The sequence below is a fragment of the Lissotriton helveticus genome, chromosome 1_2 (genome assembly GCF_964261635.1).
Source record: "Lissotriton helveticus chromosome 1_2, aLisHel1.1, whole genome shotgun sequence".
Classification (NCBI taxonomy): Eukaryota; Metazoa; Chordata; class Amphibia; order Caudata; family Salamandridae; genus Lissotriton; species Lissotriton helveticus.
This window is the reverse complement of record NC_136058.1, coordinates 336,468,998-336,486,424: the sequence shown is the minus strand read 5'-3', so window position 1 is coordinate 336,486,424 and position 17,427 is coordinate 336,468,998. Positions and strand designations below refer to the sequence as shown.

The 17,427-nt window shown below is 39.1% G+C and overlaps 23 non-coding genes across 23 annotated transcripts; all 23 read left to right on the top strand.

Annotated features, from left to right (window-relative positions):
* The first annotated feature begins 144 nt into the window (after positions 1 to 144).
* On the top strand, positions 145 to 217 carry TRNAA-AGC (transfer RNA alanine (anticodon AGC)). The gene has a single exon. It is a non-coding gene; the product is annotated as a tRNA-Ala (tRNA).
* Positions 218 to 569: 352 nt separating this feature from the next.
* Positions 570 to 642, top strand: TRNAK-CUU (transfer RNA lysine (anticodon CUU)). The gene has a single exon. It is a non-coding gene; the product is annotated as a tRNA-Lys (tRNA).
* Positions 643 to 2,253: 1,611 nt separating this feature from the next.
* Positions 2,254 to 2,326, top strand: TRNAK-CUU (transfer RNA lysine (anticodon CUU)). The gene has a single exon. It is a non-coding gene; the product is annotated as a tRNA-Lys (tRNA).
* Positions 2,327 to 3,095: 769 nt separating this feature from the next.
* On the top strand, positions 3,096 to 3,168 carry TRNAK-CUU (transfer RNA lysine (anticodon CUU)). The gene has a single exon. It is a non-coding gene; the product is annotated as a tRNA-Lys (tRNA).
* A 344-nt stretch (positions 3,169 to 3,512) lies between these two features.
* Positions 3,513 to 3,585, top strand: TRNAA-AGC (transfer RNA alanine (anticodon AGC)). The gene has a single exon. It is a non-coding gene; the product is annotated as a tRNA-Ala (tRNA).
* Positions 3,586 to 3,937: 352 nt separating this feature from the next.
* Positions 3,938 to 4,010, top strand: TRNAK-CUU (transfer RNA lysine (anticodon CUU)). Its single transcript has one exon. It is a non-coding gene; the product is annotated as a tRNA-Lys (tRNA).
* Positions 4,011 to 4,779: 769 nt separating this feature from the next.
* Positions 4,780 to 4,852, top strand: TRNAK-CUU (transfer RNA lysine (anticodon CUU)). Its single transcript has one exon. It is a non-coding gene; the product is annotated as a tRNA-Lys (tRNA).
* A 1,454-nt stretch (positions 4,853 to 6,306) lies between these two features.
* On the top strand, positions 6,307 to 6,379 carry TRNAK-CUU (transfer RNA lysine (anticodon CUU)). The gene has a single exon. It is a non-coding gene; the product is annotated as a tRNA-Lys (tRNA).
* Positions 6,380 to 6,723: 344 nt separating this feature from the next.
* On the top strand, positions 6,724 to 6,796 carry TRNAA-AGC (transfer RNA alanine (anticodon AGC)). The gene has a single exon. It is a non-coding gene; the product is annotated as a tRNA-Ala (tRNA).
* A 352-nt stretch (positions 6,797 to 7,148) lies between these two features.
* Positions 7,149 to 7,221, top strand: TRNAK-CUU (transfer RNA lysine (anticodon CUU)). Its single transcript has one exon. It is a non-coding gene; the product is annotated as a tRNA-Lys (tRNA).
* A 344-nt stretch (positions 7,222 to 7,565) lies between these two features.
* Positions 7,566 to 7,638, top strand: TRNAA-AGC (transfer RNA alanine (anticodon AGC)). Its single transcript has one exon. It is a non-coding gene; the product is annotated as a tRNA-Ala (tRNA).
* A 352-nt stretch (positions 7,639 to 7,990) lies between these two features.
* TRNAK-CUU (transfer RNA lysine (anticodon CUU)) lies at positions 7,991 to 8,063 on the top strand. The gene has a single exon. It is a non-coding gene; the product is annotated as a tRNA-Lys (tRNA).
* A 756-nt stretch (positions 8,064 to 8,819) lies between these two features.
* TRNAK-CUU (transfer RNA lysine (anticodon CUU)) lies at positions 8,820 to 8,892 on the top strand. Its single transcript has one exon. It is a non-coding gene; the product is annotated as a tRNA-Lys (tRNA).
* Positions 8,893 to 9,504: 612 nt separating this feature from the next.
* Positions 9,505 to 9,577, top strand: TRNAK-CUU (transfer RNA lysine (anticodon CUU)). The gene has a single exon. It is a non-coding gene; the product is annotated as a tRNA-Lys (tRNA).
* A 769-nt stretch (positions 9,578 to 10,346) lies between these two features.
* Positions 10,347 to 10,419, top strand: TRNAK-CUU (transfer RNA lysine (anticodon CUU)). The gene has a single exon. It is a non-coding gene; the product is annotated as a tRNA-Lys (tRNA).
* Positions 10,420 to 10,763: 344 nt separating this feature from the next.
* Positions 10,764 to 10,836, top strand: TRNAA-AGC (transfer RNA alanine (anticodon AGC)). The gene has a single exon. It is a non-coding gene; the product is annotated as a tRNA-Ala (tRNA).
* A 1,172-nt stretch (positions 10,837 to 12,008) lies between these two features.
* Positions 12,009 to 12,081, top strand: TRNAK-CUU (transfer RNA lysine (anticodon CUU)). The gene has a single exon. It is a non-coding gene; the product is annotated as a tRNA-Lys (tRNA).
* A 769-nt stretch (positions 12,082 to 12,850) lies between these two features.
* TRNAK-CUU (transfer RNA lysine (anticodon CUU)) lies at positions 12,851 to 12,923 on the top strand. The gene has a single exon. It is a non-coding gene; the product is annotated as a tRNA-Lys (tRNA).
* A 769-nt stretch (positions 12,924 to 13,692) lies between these two features.
* On the top strand, positions 13,693 to 13,765 carry TRNAK-CUU (transfer RNA lysine (anticodon CUU)). Its single transcript has one exon. It is a non-coding gene; the product is annotated as a tRNA-Lys (tRNA).
* Positions 13,766 to 14,109: 344 nt separating this feature from the next.
* On the top strand, positions 14,110 to 14,182 carry TRNAA-AGC (transfer RNA alanine (anticodon AGC)). The gene has a single exon. It is a non-coding gene; the product is annotated as a tRNA-Ala (tRNA).
* A 352-nt stretch (positions 14,183 to 14,534) lies between these two features.
* On the top strand, positions 14,535 to 14,607 carry TRNAK-CUU (transfer RNA lysine (anticodon CUU)). Its single transcript has one exon. It is a non-coding gene; the product is annotated as a tRNA-Lys (tRNA).
* A 1,611-nt stretch (positions 14,608 to 16,218) lies between these two features.
* On the top strand, positions 16,219 to 16,291 carry TRNAK-CUU (transfer RNA lysine (anticodon CUU)). Its single transcript has one exon. It is a non-coding gene; the product is annotated as a tRNA-Lys (tRNA).
* A 769-nt stretch (positions 16,292 to 17,060) lies between these two features.
* Positions 17,061 to 17,133, top strand: TRNAK-CUU (transfer RNA lysine (anticodon CUU)). The gene has a single exon. It is a non-coding gene; the product is annotated as a tRNA-Lys (tRNA).
* Positions 17,134 to 17,427: the final 294 nt, after the last annotated feature.

Genomic DNA, 17,427 nt, shown 5'->3' with positions numbered 1-17,427 from the left:
CCTGAACTGTAAAACAATCACTAAGTCGAGGTAAGGCATCAGTTAGGAGTGAACTGAACACTCATGTAATGGGCAATTTGACGTCAAATAAAGTGTGGTAGGCATTAACATTACTTTTGAAATGTTATTCTGAGGGAGCACACAGGGGAATTAGCTCAAATGGTAGAGCGCTCGCTTAGCATGCGAGAGGTAGCGGGATCGATGCCCGCATTCTCCATTCTAAAATGTACATACATTTTATTTTTAACTTGTCATTGCCAAGCTAGTTGCATAGTAAGAACAGATAAATCACAGATGGCTTTCATATATGGTCACATCATAACAACTAAAGGGGTTTTATCAAAAGGGTTTAGGTATTCGTTAGCTTGTGAGAGCAATTTGAGTTCTTATGCAATCTCACAATGACATTTCCACAACTTCCATTTCAATTTTGTCTCATTTTACTTGACACTCTGTCCACTGAGGGATCTATAAATGATAAGTTCCTTGAAAAACAAGAGTTGAGGAATATCCAGGAACTGGTTTTCTTAATGAAAAACGATCAGTTTGCATTCTACTTTAAAGAGGGAGCCCGGCTAGCTCAGTCGGTAGAGCATGAGACTCTTAATCTCAGGGTCGTGGGTTCGAGCCCCACGTTGGGCGAAAACGAGAAATTTTTGCAGGATTATTGCATTGGATCTCATAATATGGCAATTAATCTTGCATTAGACATGCAATAACTCCCAAAAATTGCATATCTTTGGTTTCCCATTGGTGGGAAATGTAACTTCAAGATTAGGTAGGGCATTAGTCTAGATTAACATACAGCGATATTACTCCTATTCAAGTACTAAACAGGCCAACCTGAACTGTAAAACATCCCCTAAGTGGAGGTAAGGCATCAGTTAGGAGTGAACTGAACACTCATGTAATGGGCAATTTGACGTCAAATAAAGTGTGGTAGGCATTAACATTACTTTTGAAATGTTATTCTGAGGGAGCACACAGGGAAATTAGCTCAAATGGTAGAGCGCTCGCTTAGCATGCAAGAGGTAGCGGTATCGATGCCCGCATTCTCCATTCTAAAATGTACATACATTATATTTTTAACTTGTCATTGCCAAGCTTGTTGCATAGTAAGAACAGATAAATCACAGATGGCTTTCATATATGGTCACATCATAACAACTAAAGGGGTTTTATCAAAAGGGTTTAGGTATTCGTTAGCTTGTGAGAGCAATTTGAGTTCTTATGCAATCTCACAATGACATTTCCACAACTTCCATTTCAATTTTGTCTCATTTTACTTGACACTCTGTCCACTGAGGGATCTATAAATGATAAGTTCCTTGAAAAACAAGAGTTGAGGAATATCCAGGAACTGGTTTTCTTAATGAAAAACGATCAGTTTGCATTCTACTTTAAAGAGGGACCCCGGCTAGCTCAGTCGTTAGAGCATGAGACTCTTAATCTCAGGGTCGTGGGTTCGAGCCCCACGTTGGGCGAAAACGAGTAATTTTTGCAGGATTATTGCATTGGATCTCATAATATGGCAATTAATCTTGCATTAGACATGCATTAACTCCCAAAAAGTGTATATCTTTGGTTTCCCATTGGTGGGAAATGTAACTTCAAGATTAGGTAGGGCATTAGTCTAGATTAACATACAGCGATATTACTCCTATTCAAGTACGAAACAGGCCAACCTGAACAGTAAAACATCCCCTAAGTGGAGGTAAGGCATCAGTTAGGAGTGAACTGAACACTCATGTAATAGGCAATTTGACGTCAAATAAAGTGTGGTAGGCATTAACATTACTTTTGAAATGTTATTCTGAGTGAGCACACAGGGGAATTAGCTCTAATGGTAGAGCGCTCGCTTAGCATGCGAGAGGTAGCGGGATCGATGCCCGCATTCTCCATTTTAAAATGTACATACATTTTATTTTTAACTTGTCATTGCCAAGCTTGTTGCATAGTAAGAACAGATAAATCACAGATGGCTTTCATATATGGTCACATCATAACAACTAAAGGGGTTTTATCAAAAGGGTTTAGGTATTCGTTAGCTTGTGAGAGCAATTTGAGTTCTTATGCAATCTCACAATGACATTTCCACAACTTCCATTTCAATTTTGTCTCATTTTACTTGACACTCTGTCCACTGAGGGATATATAAATGATAAGTTCCTTGAAAAACAAGATTTGAGGAATATCCAGGAACTGGTTTTCTTAATGAAAACCGATCAGTTTGCATTCTACTTTAAAGAGGGAGCCCGGCTAGCTCAGTCGGTAGAGCATGAGACTCTTAATCTCAGGGTCGTGGGTTCGAGCCCCACGTTGGGCGAAAACGAGTAATTTTTGCAGGATTATTTCATTGGATCTCATAATATGGCAATTAATCTTGCATTAGACATGCATTAACTCCCAAAAAGTGTATATCTTTGGTTTCCCATTGGTGGGAAATGTAACTTCAAGATTAGGTAGGGCATTAGTCTAGATTAACATACAGCGATATTACTCCTATTCAAGTACTAAACAGGCCAACCTGAACTGTAAAACATCCCCTAAGTGGAGGTAAGGCATCAGTTAGGAGTGAACTGAACACTCATGTAATGGGCAATTTGACGTCAAATAAAGTGTGGTAGGCATTAACATTACTTTTGAAATGTTATTCTGAGGGAGCACACAGGGAAATTAGCTCAAATGGTAGAGCGCTCGCTTAGCATGCGAGAGGTAGCGGTATCGATGCCCGCATTCTCCATTCTAAAATGTACATACATTTTATTTTTAACTTGTCATTGCCAAGCTTGTTGCATAGTAAGAACAGATAAATCACAGATGGCTTTCATATATGGTCACATCATTACAACTAAAGGGGTTTTATCAAAAGGGTTTAGGTATTCGTTAGCTTGTTAGAGCAATTTGAGTTCTTATGCAATCTCACAATGACATTTCCACAACTTCCATTTCAATTTTGTCTCATTTTACTTGATACTCTGTCCACTGAGGGATCTATAAATGATAAGTTCCTTGAAAAACAAGAGTTGAGGAATATCCAGGAAATGGTTTTCTTAATGAAAAACGATCAGTTTGCATACTACTTTAAAGAGGGAGCCCGGCTAGCTCGGTCGGTAGAGCATGAGACTCTTAATCTCAGGGTCGTGGGTTCGAGCCCCACGTTGGGCGAAAACGAGTAATTTTTGCAGGATTATTGCATTGGATCTCATATTATGGCAATTAATCTTGCATTAGACATGCAATAACTCCCAAAAAATGTATATCTTTGGTTTCCCATTGGTGGGAAATGTAACTTCAAGATTAGGTAGGGCATTAGTCTAGATTAACATACAGCGATATTACTCCTATTCAAGTACTAAACAGGCCAACCTGAACTGTAAAACAATCACTAAGTCGAGGTAAGGCATCAGTTAGGAGTGAACTGAACACTCATGTAATGGGCAATTTGACGTCAAATAAAGTGTGGTAGGCATTAACATTACTTTTGAAATGTTATTCTGAGGGAGCACACAGGGGAATTAGCTCAAATGGTAGAGCGCTCGCTTAGCATGCGAGAGGTAGCGGGATCGATGCCCGCATTCTCCATTCTAAAATGTACATACATTTTATTTTTAACTTGTCATTGCCAAGCTAGTTGCATAGTAAGAACAGATAAATCACAGATGGCTTTCATATATGGTCACATCATAACAACTAAAGGGGTTTTATCAAAAGGGTTTAGGTATTCGTTAGCTTGTGAGAGCAATTTGAGTTCTTATGCAATCTCACAATGACATTTCCACAACTTCCATTTCAATTTTGTCTCATTTTACTTGACACTCTGTCCACTGAGGGATCTATAAATGATAAGTTCCTTGAAAAACAAGAGTTGAGGAATATCCAGGAACTGGTTTTCTTAATGAAAAACGATCAGTTTGCATTCTACTTTAAAGAGGGAGCCTGGCTAGCTCAGTCGGTAGAGCATGAGACTCTTAATCTCAGGGTCGTGGGTTCGAGCCCCACGTTGGGCGAAAACGAGTAATTTTTGCAGGATTATTGCATTGGATCTCATAATATGGCAATTAATCTTGCATTAGACATGCAATAACTCCCAAAAATTGCATATCTTTGGTTTCCCATTGGTGGGAAATGTAACTTCAAGATTAGGTAGGGCATTAGTCTAGATTAACATACAGCGATATTACTCCTATTCAAGTACTAAACAGGCCAACCTGAACTGTAAAACATCCCCTAAGTGGAGGTAAGGCATCAGTTAGGAGTGAACTGAACACTCATGTAATGGGCAATTTGACGTCAAATAAAGTGTGGTAGGCATTAACATTACTTTTGAAATATTATTCTGAGGGAGCACACAGGGAAATTAGCTCAAATGGTAGAGCGCTCGCTTAGCATGCGAGAGGTAGCGGTATCGATGCCCGCATTCTCCATTCTAAAATGTACATACATTTTATTTTTAACTTGTCATTGCCAAGCTTGTTGCATAGTAAGAACAGATAAATCACAGATGGCTTTCATATATGGTCACATCATAACAACTAAAGGGGTTTTATCAAAAGGGTTTAGGTATTCGTTAGCTTGTGAGAGCAATTTGAGTTCTTATGCAATCTCACAATGACATTTCCACAACTTCCATTTCAATTTTGTCTCATTTTACTTGACACTCTGTCCACTGAGGGATCTATAAATGATGAGTTCCTTGAAAAACAAGAGTTGAGGAATATCCAGGAACTGGTTTTCTTAATGAAAAACGATCAGTTTGCATTCTACTTTAAAGAGGGAGCCCGGCTAGCTCAGTCGTTAGAGCATGAGACTCTTAATCTCAGGGTCGTGGGTTCGAGCCCCACGTTGGGCGAAAACGCGTAATTTTTGCAGGATTATTGCATTGGATCTCATAATATGGCAATTAATCTTGCATTAGACATGCATTAACTCCCAAAAAGTGTATATCTTTGGTTTCCCATTGGTGGGAAATGTAACTTCAAGATTAGGTAGGGCATTAGTCTAGATTAACATACAGCGATATTACTCCTATTCAAGTACTAAACAGGCCAACCTGAACTGTAAAACATCCCCTAAGTGGAGGTAAGGCATCAGTTAGGAGTGAACTGAACACTCATGTAATGGGCAATTTGACGTCAAATAAAGTGTGGTAGGCATTAACATTACTTTTGAAATGTTATTCTGAGTGAGCACACAGGGTAATTAGCTCTAATGGTAGAGCGCTCGCTTAGCATGCGAGAGGTAGCGGGATCGATGCCCGCATTCTCCATTCTAAAATGTACATACATTTTATTTTTAACTTGTCATTGCCAAGCTTGTTGCATAGTAAGAACAGATAAATCACAGATGGCTTTCATATATGGTCACATCATTACAACTAAAGGGGTTTTATCAAAAGGGTTTAGGTATTCGTTAGCTTGTGAGAGCAATTTGAGTTCTTATGCAATCTCACAATGACATTTCCACAACTTCCATTTCAATTTTGTCTCATTTTACTTGATACTCTGTCCACTGAGGGATCTATAAATGATAAGTTCCTTGAAAAACAAGAGTTGAGGAATATCCAGGAACTGGTTTTCTTAATGAAAAACGATCAGTTTGCATTCTACTTTAAAGAGGGACCCCGGCTAGCTCAGTCGTTAGAGCATGAGACTCTTAATCTCAGGGTCGTGGGTTCGAGCCCCACGTTGGGCGAAAACGAGTAATTTTTGCAGGATTATTGCATTGGATCTCATAATATGGCAATTAATCTTGCATTAGACATGCAATAACTCCCAAAAATTGTATATCTTTGGTTTCCCATTGGTGGGAAATGTAACTTCAAGATTAGGTAGGGCATTAGTCAGCGATATTACTCCTATTCAAGTACTAAACAGGCCAACCTGAACTGTAAAACATCCCCTAAGTGGAGGTAAGGCATCAGTTAGGAGTGAACTGAACACTCATGTAATGGGCAATTTGACGTCAAATAAAGTGTCGTAGGCATTAACATTACTTTTGAAATGTTATTCTGAGGGAGCACATAGGGGAATTAGCTCAAATGGTAGAGCGCTCGCTTAGCATGCGAGAGGTAGCGGGATTGATGCCCGCATTCTCCATTCTAAAATGTACATACATTTTATTTTTAACTTGTCATTGCCAAGCTTGTTGCATAGTAAGAACAGATAAATCACAGATGGCTTTCATATATGGTCCACTGAGGGATCTATAAATGATAAGTTCCTTGAAAAACAAGAGTTGAGGAATATCCAGGAACTGGTTTTCTTAATGAAAAACGATCAGTTTGCATACTACTTTAAAGAGGGATCCCGGCTAGCTCAGTCGGTAGAGCATGAGACTCTTAATCTCAGGGTCGTGGGTTCGAGCCCCACGTTGGGCGAAAACGAGTAATTTTTGCAGGATTATTGCATTGGATCTCATAATATGGCAATTAATCTTGCATTAGACATGCAATAACTCCCAAAAATTGTATATCTTTGGTTTCCCATTGGTGGGAAATGTAACTTCAAGATTAGGTAGGGCATTAGTCTAGATTAACATACAGCGATATTACTCCTATTCAAGTACTAAACAGGCCAACCTGAACTGTAAAACATCCCCTAAGTGGAGGTAAGGCATCAGTTAGGAGTGAACTGAACACTCATGTAATGGGCAATTTGACGTCAAATAAAGTGTCGTAGGCATTAACATTACTTTTGAAATGTTATTCTGAGGGAGCACACAGGGGAATTAGCTCAAATGGTAGAGCGCTCGCTTAGCATGCGAGAGGTAGCGGGATCGATGCCCGCATTCTCCATTCTAAAATGTAGATACATTTTATTTTTAACTTGTCATTGCCAAGCTTGTTGCATAGTAAGAACAGATAAATCACAGATGGCTTTCATATATGGTCACATCATAACAACTAAAGGGGTTTTATCAAAAGGGTTTAGGTATTTGTTAGCTTGTGAGAGCAATTTGAGTTCTTATGCAATCTCACAATGACATTTCCACAACTTCCATTTCAATTTTGTCTCATTTTACTTGACACTCTGTCCACTGAGGGATCTATAAATGATAAGTTCCTTGAAAAACAAGAGTTGAGGAATATCCAGGAACTGGTTTTCTTAATGAAAAACGATCAGTGTGCATTCTACTTTAAAGAGGGAGCCCGGCTAGCTCAGTCGGTAGAGCATGAGACTCTTAATCTCAGGGTCGTGGGTTCGAGCCCCACGTTGGGCGAAAACAAGTAATTTTTGCAGGATTATTGCATTGGATCTCATAATATGGCAATTAATCTTGCATTAGACATGCAATAACTCCCAAAAATTGTATATCTTTGGTTTCCCATTGGTGGGAAATGTAACTTCAAGATTAGGTAGGGCATTAGTCTAGATTAACATACAGCGATATTACTCCTATTCAAGTACTAAACAGGCCAACCTGAACTGTAAAACATCCCCTAAGTGGAGGTAAGGCATCAGTTAGGAGTGAACTGAACACTCATGTAATGGGCAATTTGACGTCAAATAAAGTGTCGTAGGCATTAACATTACTTTTGAAATGTTATTCTGAGGGAGCACACAGGGGAATTAGCTCAAATGGTAGAGCGCTCGCTTAGCATGCGAGAGGTAGCGGGATCGATGCCCGCATTCTCCATTCTAAAATGTAGATACATTTTATTTTTAACTTGTCATTGCCAAGCTTGTTGCATAGTAAGAACAGATAAATCACAGATGGCTTTCATATATGGTCACATCATAACAACTAAAGGGGTTTTATCAAAAGGGTTTAGGTATTCGTTAGCTTGTGAGAGCAATTTGAGTTCTTATGCAATCTCACAATGACATTTCCACAACTTCCATTTCAATTTTGTCTCATTTTACTTGACACTCTGTCCACTGAGGGATCTATAAATGATAAGTTCCTTGAAAAACAAGAGTTGAGGAATATCCAGGAACTGGTTTTCTTAATGAAAAACGATCAGTGTGCATTCTACTTTAAAGAGGGAGCCCGGCTAGCTCAGTCGGTAGAGCATGAGACTCTTAATCTCAGGGTCGTGGGTTCGAGCCCCACGTTGGGCGAAAACAAGTAATTTTTGCAGGATTATTGCATTGGATCTCATAATATGGCAATTAATCTTGCATTAGACATGCAATAACTCCCAAAAATTGTATATCTTTGGTTTCCCATTGGTGGGAAATGTAACTTCAAGATTAGGTAGGGCATTAGTCAGCGATATTACTCCTATTCAAGTACTAAACAGGCCAACCTGAACTGTAAAACATCCCCTAAGTGGAGGTATGGCATCAGTTAGGAGTGAACTGAACACTCATGTAATGGGCAATTTGACGTCAAATAAAGTGTCGTAGGCATTAACATTACTTTTGAAATGTTATTCTGAGGGAGCACACAGGGGAATTAGCTCAAATGGTAGAGCGCTCGCTTAGCATGCGAGAGGTAGCGGGATTGATGCCCGCATTCTCCATTCTAAAATGTACATACATTTTATTTTTAACTTGTCATTGCCAAGCTTGTTGCATAGTAAGAACAGATAAATCACAGATGGCTTTCATATATGGTCACATCATAACAACTAAAGGGGTTTTATCAAAAGGGTTTAGGTATTCGTTAGCTTGTTAGAGCAATTTGAGTTCTTATGCAATCTCACAATGACATTTCCACAACTTCCATTTCAATTTTGTCTCCTTTTACTTGACACTCTGTCCACTGAGGGATCTATAAATGATAAGTTCCTTGAAAAACAAGAGTTGAGGAATATCCAGGAACTGGTTTTCTTAATGAAAAACGATCAGTTTGCATTCTACTTTAAAGAGGGAGCCCGGCTAGCTCAGTCGGTAGAGCATGAGACTCTTAATCTCAGGGTCGTGGGTTCGAGCCCCACGTTGGGCGAAAACGAGTAATTTTTGCAGGATTATTGCATTGGATCTCATAATATGGCAATTAATCTTGCATTAGACCGGCAATAACTCCCGGAAATTGTATATCTTTGGTTTCCCATTGGTGGGAAATGTAACTTCAAGATTAGGTAGGGCATTAGTCAGCGATATTACTCCTATTCAAGTACTAAACAGGCCAACCTGAACTGTAAAACATCCCCTAAGTGGAGGTAAGGCATCAGTTAGGAGTGAACTGAACACTCATGTAATGGGCAATTTGACATCAAATAAAGTGTCGGAGGCATTAACATTACTTTTGAAATGTTATTCTGAGGGAGCACACAGGGGAATTAGCTCAAATGGTAGAGCGCTCGCTTAGCATGCGAGAGGTAGCGGGATTGATGCCCGCATTCTCCATTCTAAAATGTACATACATTTTATTTTTAACTTGTCATTGCCAAGCTTGTTGCATAGTAAGAACAGATAAATCACAGATGGCTTTCATATATGGTCCACTGAGGGATCTATAAATGATAAGTTCCTTGAAAAACAAGAGTTGAGGAATATCCAGGAACGGGTTTTCTTAATGAAAAACGATCAGTTTGCATACTACTTTAAAGAGGGAGCCCGGCTAGCTCAGTCGGTAGAGCATGAGACTCTTAATCTCAGGGTCCTGGGTTCGAGCCCCACGTTGGGCGAAAACGAGTAATTTTTGCAGGATTATTGCATTGGATCTCATAATATGGCAATTAATCTTGCATTAGACATGCATTAACTCCCAAAAAGTGTATATCTTTGGTTTCCCATTGGTGGGAAATGTAACTTCAAGATTAGGTAGGGCATTAGTCTAGATTAACATACAGCGATATTACTCCTATTCAAGTACTAAACAGGCCAACCTGAACTGTAAAACATCCCCTAAGTGGAGGTAAGGCATCAGTTAGGAGTGAACTGAACACTCATGTAATGTGCAATTTGACGTCAAATAAAGTGTGGAAGGCATTAACATTACTTTTGAAATGTTATTCAGAGGGAGCACACAGGGGAATTAGCTCAAATGGTAGAGCGCTCGCTTAGCATGCGAGAGGTAGCGGGATTGATGCCCTCATTCTCCATTCTAAAATGTACATACATTTTATTTTTAACTTGTCATTGCCAAGCTTGTTGCATAGTACGAACAGATAAATCACAGATGGCTTTCATATATGGTCACATCATAACAACTAAAGGGGTTTTATCAAAAGGGTTTAGGTATTCGTTAGCTTGTGAGAGCAATTTGAGTTCTTATGCAATCTCACAATGACATTTCCACAACTTCCATTTCAATTTTGTCTCATTTTACTTGACACTCTGTCCACTGAGGGATCTATAAATGATAAGTTCCTTGAAAAACAAGAGTTGAGGAATATCCAGGAAATGGTTTTCTTAATGAAAAACGATCAGTTTGCATACTACTTTAAAGAGGGAGCCCGGCTAGCTCAGTCGGTAGAGCATGAGACTCTTAATCTCAGGGTCGTGGGTTCGAGCCCCACGTTGGGCGAAAACGAGTAATTTTTGCAGGATTATTGCATTGGATCTCATAATATGGCAATTAATCTTGCATTAGACATGCAATAACTCCCAAAAATTGCATATCTTTGGTTTCCCATTGGTGGGAAATGTAACTTCAAGATTAGGTAGGTCATTAGTCTAGATTAACATACAGCGATATTACTCCTATTCAAGTACTAAACAGGCCAACCTGAACCGTAAAACATCCCCTAAGTGGAGGTAAGGCATCAGTTAGGAGTGAACTGAACACTCATGTAATGGGCAATTTGAAGTCAAATAAAGTGTGGTAGGCATTAACATTACTTTTGAAATGTTATTCTGAGGGAGCACACAGGGGAATTAGCTCAAATGGTAGAGCGCTCGCTTAGCATGCGAGAGGTAGCGGGATCGATACCCGCATTCTCCATTCTAAAATGTACATACATTTTATTTTTAACTTGTCATTGCCAAGCTTGTTGCATAGTAAGAACAGATAAATCACAGATGGCTTTCATATATGGTCACATCATAACAACTAAAGGGGTTTTATCAAAAGGGTTTAGGTATTCGTTAGCTTGTGAGAGCAATTTGAGTTCTTATGCAATCTCACAATGACATTTCCACAACTTCCATTTCAATTTTGTCTCATTTTACTTGACACTCTGTCCACTGAGGGATCTATAAATGATAAGTTCCTTGAAAAACAAGAGTTGAGGAATATCCAGGAACTGGTTTTCTTAATGAAAAACGATCAGTTTGCATTCTACTTTAAAGAGGGAGCCCGGCTAGCTCAGTCGGTAGAGCATGAGACTCTTAATCTCAGGGTCGTGGGTTCGAGTAATTTTTGCAGGATTATTGCATTGGATCTCATAATATGGCAATTAATCTTGCATTAGACATGCAATAACTCCCAAAAATTGTATATCTTTGGTTTCCCATTGGTGGGAAATGTAACTTCAAGATTAGGTAGGGCATTAGTCTAGATTAACATACAGCGATATTACTCCTATTCAAGTACTAAACAGGCCAACCTGAACTGTAAAACATCCCCTAAGTGGAGGTAAGGCATCAGTTAGGAGTGAACTGAACACTCATGTAATGGGCAATTTGACGTCAAATAAAGTGTGGTAGGCATTAACATTACTTTTGAAATGTTATTCTGAGGGAGCACACAGGGAAATTAGCTCAAATGGTAGAGCGCTCGCTTAGCATGCGAGAGGTAGCGGTATCGATGCCCGCATTCTCCATTCTAAAATGTACATACATTTTATTTTTAACTTGTCATTGCCAAGCTTGTTGCATAGTAAGAACAGATAAATCACAGATGGCTTTCATATATGGTCACATCATAACAACTAAAGGGGTTTTATCAAAAGGGTTTAGGTATTCGTTAGCTTGTGAGAGCAATTTGAGTTCTTATGCAATCTCACAATGACATTTCCACAACTTCCATTTCAATTTTGTCTCATTTTACTTGACACTCTGTCCACTGAGGGATCTATAAATGATAAGTTCCTTGAAAAACAAGAGTTGAGGAATATCCAGGAAATGGTTTTCGTAATGAAAAACGATCAGTTTGCATACTACTTTAAAGAGGGAGCCCGGCTAGCTCAGTGGGTAGAGCATGAGACTCTTAATCTCAGGGTCGTGGGTTCGAGCCCCACGTTGGGCGGAAACGAGCAATTTTTGCAGGATTATTGCATTGGATCTCATATTATGGCAATTAATCTTGCATTAGACATGCAATAACTCCCAAAAATTGTATATCTTTGGTTTCCCATTGGTGGGAAATGTAACTTCAAGATTAGGTAGGGCATTAGTCTAGATTAACATACAGCGATATTACTCCTATTCAAGTACTAAACAGGCCAACCTGAACTGTAAAACATCCCCTAAGTGGAGGTAAGGCATCAGTTAGGAGTGAACTGAACACTCATGTAATGGGCAATTTGACGTCAAATAAAGTGTGGTAGGCATTAACATTACTTTTGAAATGTTATTCTGAGGGAGCACACAGGGAAATTAGCTCAAATGGTAGAGCGCTCGCTTAGCATGCGAGAGGTAGCGGTATCGATGCCCGCATTCTCCATTCTAAAATGTACATACATTTTATTTTTAACTTGTCATTGCCAAGCTTGTTGCATAGTAAGAACAGATAAATCACAGATGGCTTTCATATATGGTCACATCATAACAACTAAAGGGGTTTTATCAAAAGGGTTTAGGTATTCGTTAGCTTGTGAGAGCAATTTGAGTTCTTATGCAATCTCACAATGACATTTCCACAACTTCCATTTCAATTTTGTCTCATTTTACTTGACACTCTGTCCACTGAGGGATCTATAAATGATAAGTTCCTTGAAAAACAAGAGTTGAGGAATATCCAGGAACTGGTTTTCTTAATGAAAAACGATCAGTTTGCATTCTACTTTAAAGAGGGAGCCCGGCTAGCTCGGTCGGTAGAGCATGAGACTCTTAATCTCAGGGTCGTGGGTTCGAGCCCCACGTTGGGCGAAAACGAGTAATTTTTGCAGGATTATTGCATTGGATCTCATAATATGGCAATTAATCTTGCATTAGACATGCATTAACTCCCAAAAAGTGTATATCTTTGGTTTCCCATTGGTGGGAAATGTAACTTCAAGATTAGGTAGGGCATTAGTCTAGATTAACATACAGCGATATTACTCCTATTCAAGTACTAAACAGGCCAACCTGAACTGTAAAACATCCCCTAAGTGGAGGTAAGGCATCAGTTAGGAGTGAACTGAACACTCATGTAATGGGCAATTTGACGTCAAATAAAGTGTGGTAGGCATTAACATTACTTTTGAAATGTTATTCTGAGTGAGCACACAGGGGAATTAGCTCTAATGGTAGAGCGCTCGCTTAGCATGCGAGAGGTAGCGGGATCGATGCCCGCATTCTCCATTCTAAAATGTACATACATTTTATTTTTAACTTGTCATTGCCAAGCTTGTTGCATAGTAAGAACAGATAAATCACAGATGGCTTTCATATATGGTCACATCATAACAACTAAAGGGGTTTTATCAAAAGGGTTTAGGTATTCGTTAGCTTGTGAGAGCAATTTGAGTTCTTATGCAATCTCACAATGACATTTCCACAACTTCCATTTCAATTTTGTCTCATTTTACTTGATACTCTGTCCACTGAGGGATCTATAAATGATAAGTTCCTTGAAAAACAAGAGTTGAGGAATATCCAGGAAATGGTTTTCTTAATGAAAAACGATCAGTTTGCATACTACTTTAAAGAGGGAGCCCGGCTAGCTCGGTCGGTAGAGCATGAGACTCTTAATCTCAGGGTCGTGGGTTCGAGCCCCACGTTGGGCGAAAACGAGTAATTTTTGCAGGATTATTGCATTGGATCTCATATTATGGCAATTAATCTTGCATTAGACATGCAATAACTCCCAAAAATTGTATATCTTTGGTTTCCCATTGGTGGGAAATGTAACTTCAAGATTAGGTAGGGCATTAGTCTAGATTAACATACAGCGATATTACTCCTATTCAAGTACTAAACAGGCCAACCTGAACTGTAAAACAATCACTAAGTCGAGGTAAGGCATCAGTTAGGAGTGAACTGAACACTCATGTAATGGGCAATTTGACGTCAAATAAAGTGTGGTAGGCATTAACATTACTTTTGAAATGTTATTCTGAGGGAGCACACAGGGGAATTAGCTCAAATGGTAGAGCGCTCGCTTAGCATGCGAGAGGTAGCGGGATCGATGCCCGCATTCTCCATTCTAAAATGTACATACATTTTATTTTTAACTTGTCATTGCCAAGCTAGTTGCATAGTAAGAACAGATAAATCACAGATGGCTTTCATATATGGTCACATCATAACAACTAAAGGGGTTTTATCAAAAGGGTTTAGGTATTCGTTAGCTTGTGAGAGCAATTTGAGTTCTTATGCAATCTCACAATGACATTTCCACAACTTCCATTTCAATTTTGTCTCATTTTACTTGACACTCTGTCCACTGAGGGATCTATAAATGATAAGTTCCTTGAAAAACAAGAGTTGAGGAATATCCAGGAACTGGTTTTCTTAATGAAAAATGATCAGTTTGCATTCTACTTTAAAGAGGGAGCCCGGCTAGCTCAGTCGGTAGAGCATGAGACTCTTAATCTCAGGGTCGTGGGTTCGAGCCCCACGTTGGGCGAAAACGAGAAATTTTTGCAGGATTATTGCATTGGATCTCATAATATGGCAATTAATCTTGCATTAGACATGCAATAACTCCCAAAAATTGCATATCTTTGGTTTCCCATTGGTGGGAAATGTAACTTCAAGATTAGGTAGGGCATTAGTCTAGATTAACATACAGCGATATTACTCCTATTCAAGTACTAAACAGGCCAACCTGAACTGTAAAACATCCCCTAAGTGGAGGTAAGGCATCAGTTAGGAGTGAACTGAACACTCATGTAATGGGCAATTTGACGTCAAATAAAGTGTGGTAGGCATTAACATTACTTTTGAAATGTTATTCTGAGGGAGCACACAGGGAAATTAGCTCAAATGGTAGAGCGCTCGCTTAGCATGCAAGAGGTAGCGGTATCGATGCCCGCATTCTCCATTCTAAAATGTACATACATTATATTTTTAACTTGTCATTGCCAAGCTTGTTGCATAGTAAGAACAGATAAATCACAGATGGCTTTCATATATGGTCACATCATAACAACTAAAGGGGTTTTATCAAAAGGGTTTAGGTATTCGTTAGCTTGTGAGAGCAATTTGAGTTCTTATGCAATCTCACAATGACATTTCCACAACTTCCATTTCAATTTTGTCTCATTTTACTTGACACTCTGTCCACTGAGGGATCTATAAATGATAAGTTCCTTGAAAAACAAGAGTTGAGGAATATCCAGGAACTGGTTTTCTTAATGAAAAACGATCAGTTTGCATTCTACTTTAAAGAGGGACCCCGGCTAGCTCAGTCGTTAGAGCATGAGACTCTTAATCTCAGGGTCGTGGGTTCGAGCCCCACGTTGGGCGAAAACGAGTAATTTTTGCAGGATTATTGCATTGGATCTCATAATATGGCAATTAATCTTGCATTAGACATGCATTAACTCCCAAAAAGTGTATATCTTTGGTTTCCCATTGGTGGGAAATGTAACTTCAAGATTAGGTAGGGCATTAGTCTAGATTAACATACAGCGATATTACTCCTATTCAAGTACGAAACAGGCCAACCTGAACTGTAAAACATCCCCTAAGTGGAGGTAAGGCATCAGTTAGGAGTGAACTGAACACTCATGTAATAGGCAATTTGACGTCAAATAAAGTGTGGTAGGCATTAACATTACTTTTGAAATGTTATTCTGAGTGAGCACACAGGGGAATTAGCTCTAATGGTAGAGCGCTCGCTTAGCATGCGAGAGGTAGCGGGATCGATGCCCGCATGCTCCATTTTAAAATGTACATACATTTTATTTTTAACTTGTCATTGCCAAGCTTGTTGCATAGTAAGAACAGATAAATCACAGATGGCTTTCATATATGGTCACATCATAACAACTAAAGGGGTTTTATCAAAAGGGTTTAGGTATTCGTTAGCTTGTGAGAGCAATTTGAGTTCTTATGCAATCTCACAATGACATTTCCACAACTTCCATTTCAATTTTGTCTCATTTTACTTGACACTCTGTCCACTGAGGGATATATAAATGATAAGTTCCTTGAAAAACAAGATTTGAGGAATATCCAGGAACTGGTTTTCTTAATGAAAACCGATCAGTTTGCATTCTACTTTAAAGAGGGAGCCCGGCTAGCTCAGTCGGTAGAGCATGAGACTCTTAATCTCAGGGTCGTGGGTTCGAGCCCCACGTTGGGCGAAAACGAGTAATTTTTGCAGGATTATTTCATTGGATCTCATAATATGGCAATTAATCTTGCATTAGACATGCATTAACTCCCAAAAAGTGTATATCTTTGGTTTCCCATTGGTGGGAAATGTAACTTCAAGATTAGGTAGGGCATTAGTCTAGATTAACATACAGCGATATTACTCCTATTCAAGTACTAAACAGGCCAACCTGAACTGTAAAACATCCCCTAAGTGGAGGTAAGGCATCAGTTAGGAGTGAACTGAACACTCATGTAATGGGCAATTTGACGTCAAATAAAGTGTGGTAGGCATTAACATTACTTTTGAAATGTTATTCTGAGGGAGCACACAGGGAAATTAGCTCAAATGGTAGAGCGCTCGCTTAGCATGCGAGAGGTAGCGGTATCGATGCCCGCATTCTCCATTCTAAAATGTACATACATTTTATTTTTAACTTGTCATTGCCAAGCTTGTTGCATAGTAAGAACAGATAAATCACAGATGGCTTTCATATATGGTCACATCATTACAACTAAAGGGGTTTTATCAAAAGGGTTTAGGTATTCGTTAGCTTGTTAGAGCAATTTGAGTTCTTATGCAATCTCACAATGACATTTCCACAACTTCCATTTCAATTTTGTCTCATTTTACTTGATACTCTGTCCACTGAGGGATCTATAAATGATAAGTTCCTTGAAAAACAAGAGTTGAGGAATATCCAGGAAATGGTTTTCTTAATGAAAAACGATCAGTTTGCATACTACTTTAAAGAGGGAGCCCGGCTAGCTCGGTCGGTAGAGCATGAGACTCTTAATCTCAGGGTCGTGGGTTCGAGCCCCACGTTGGGCGAAAACGAGTAATTTTTGCAGGATTATTGCATTGGATCTCATATTATGGCAATTAATCTTGCATTAGACATGCAATAACTCCCAAAAAATGTATATCTTTGGTTTCCCATTGGTGGGAAATGTAACTTCAAGATTAGGTAGGGCATTAGTCTAGATTAACATACAGCGATATTACTCCTATTCAAGTACTAAACAGGCCAACCTGAACTGTAAAACAATCACTAAGTCGAGGTAAGGCATCAGTTAGGAGTGAACTGAACACTCATGTAATGGGCAATTTGACGTCAAATAAAGT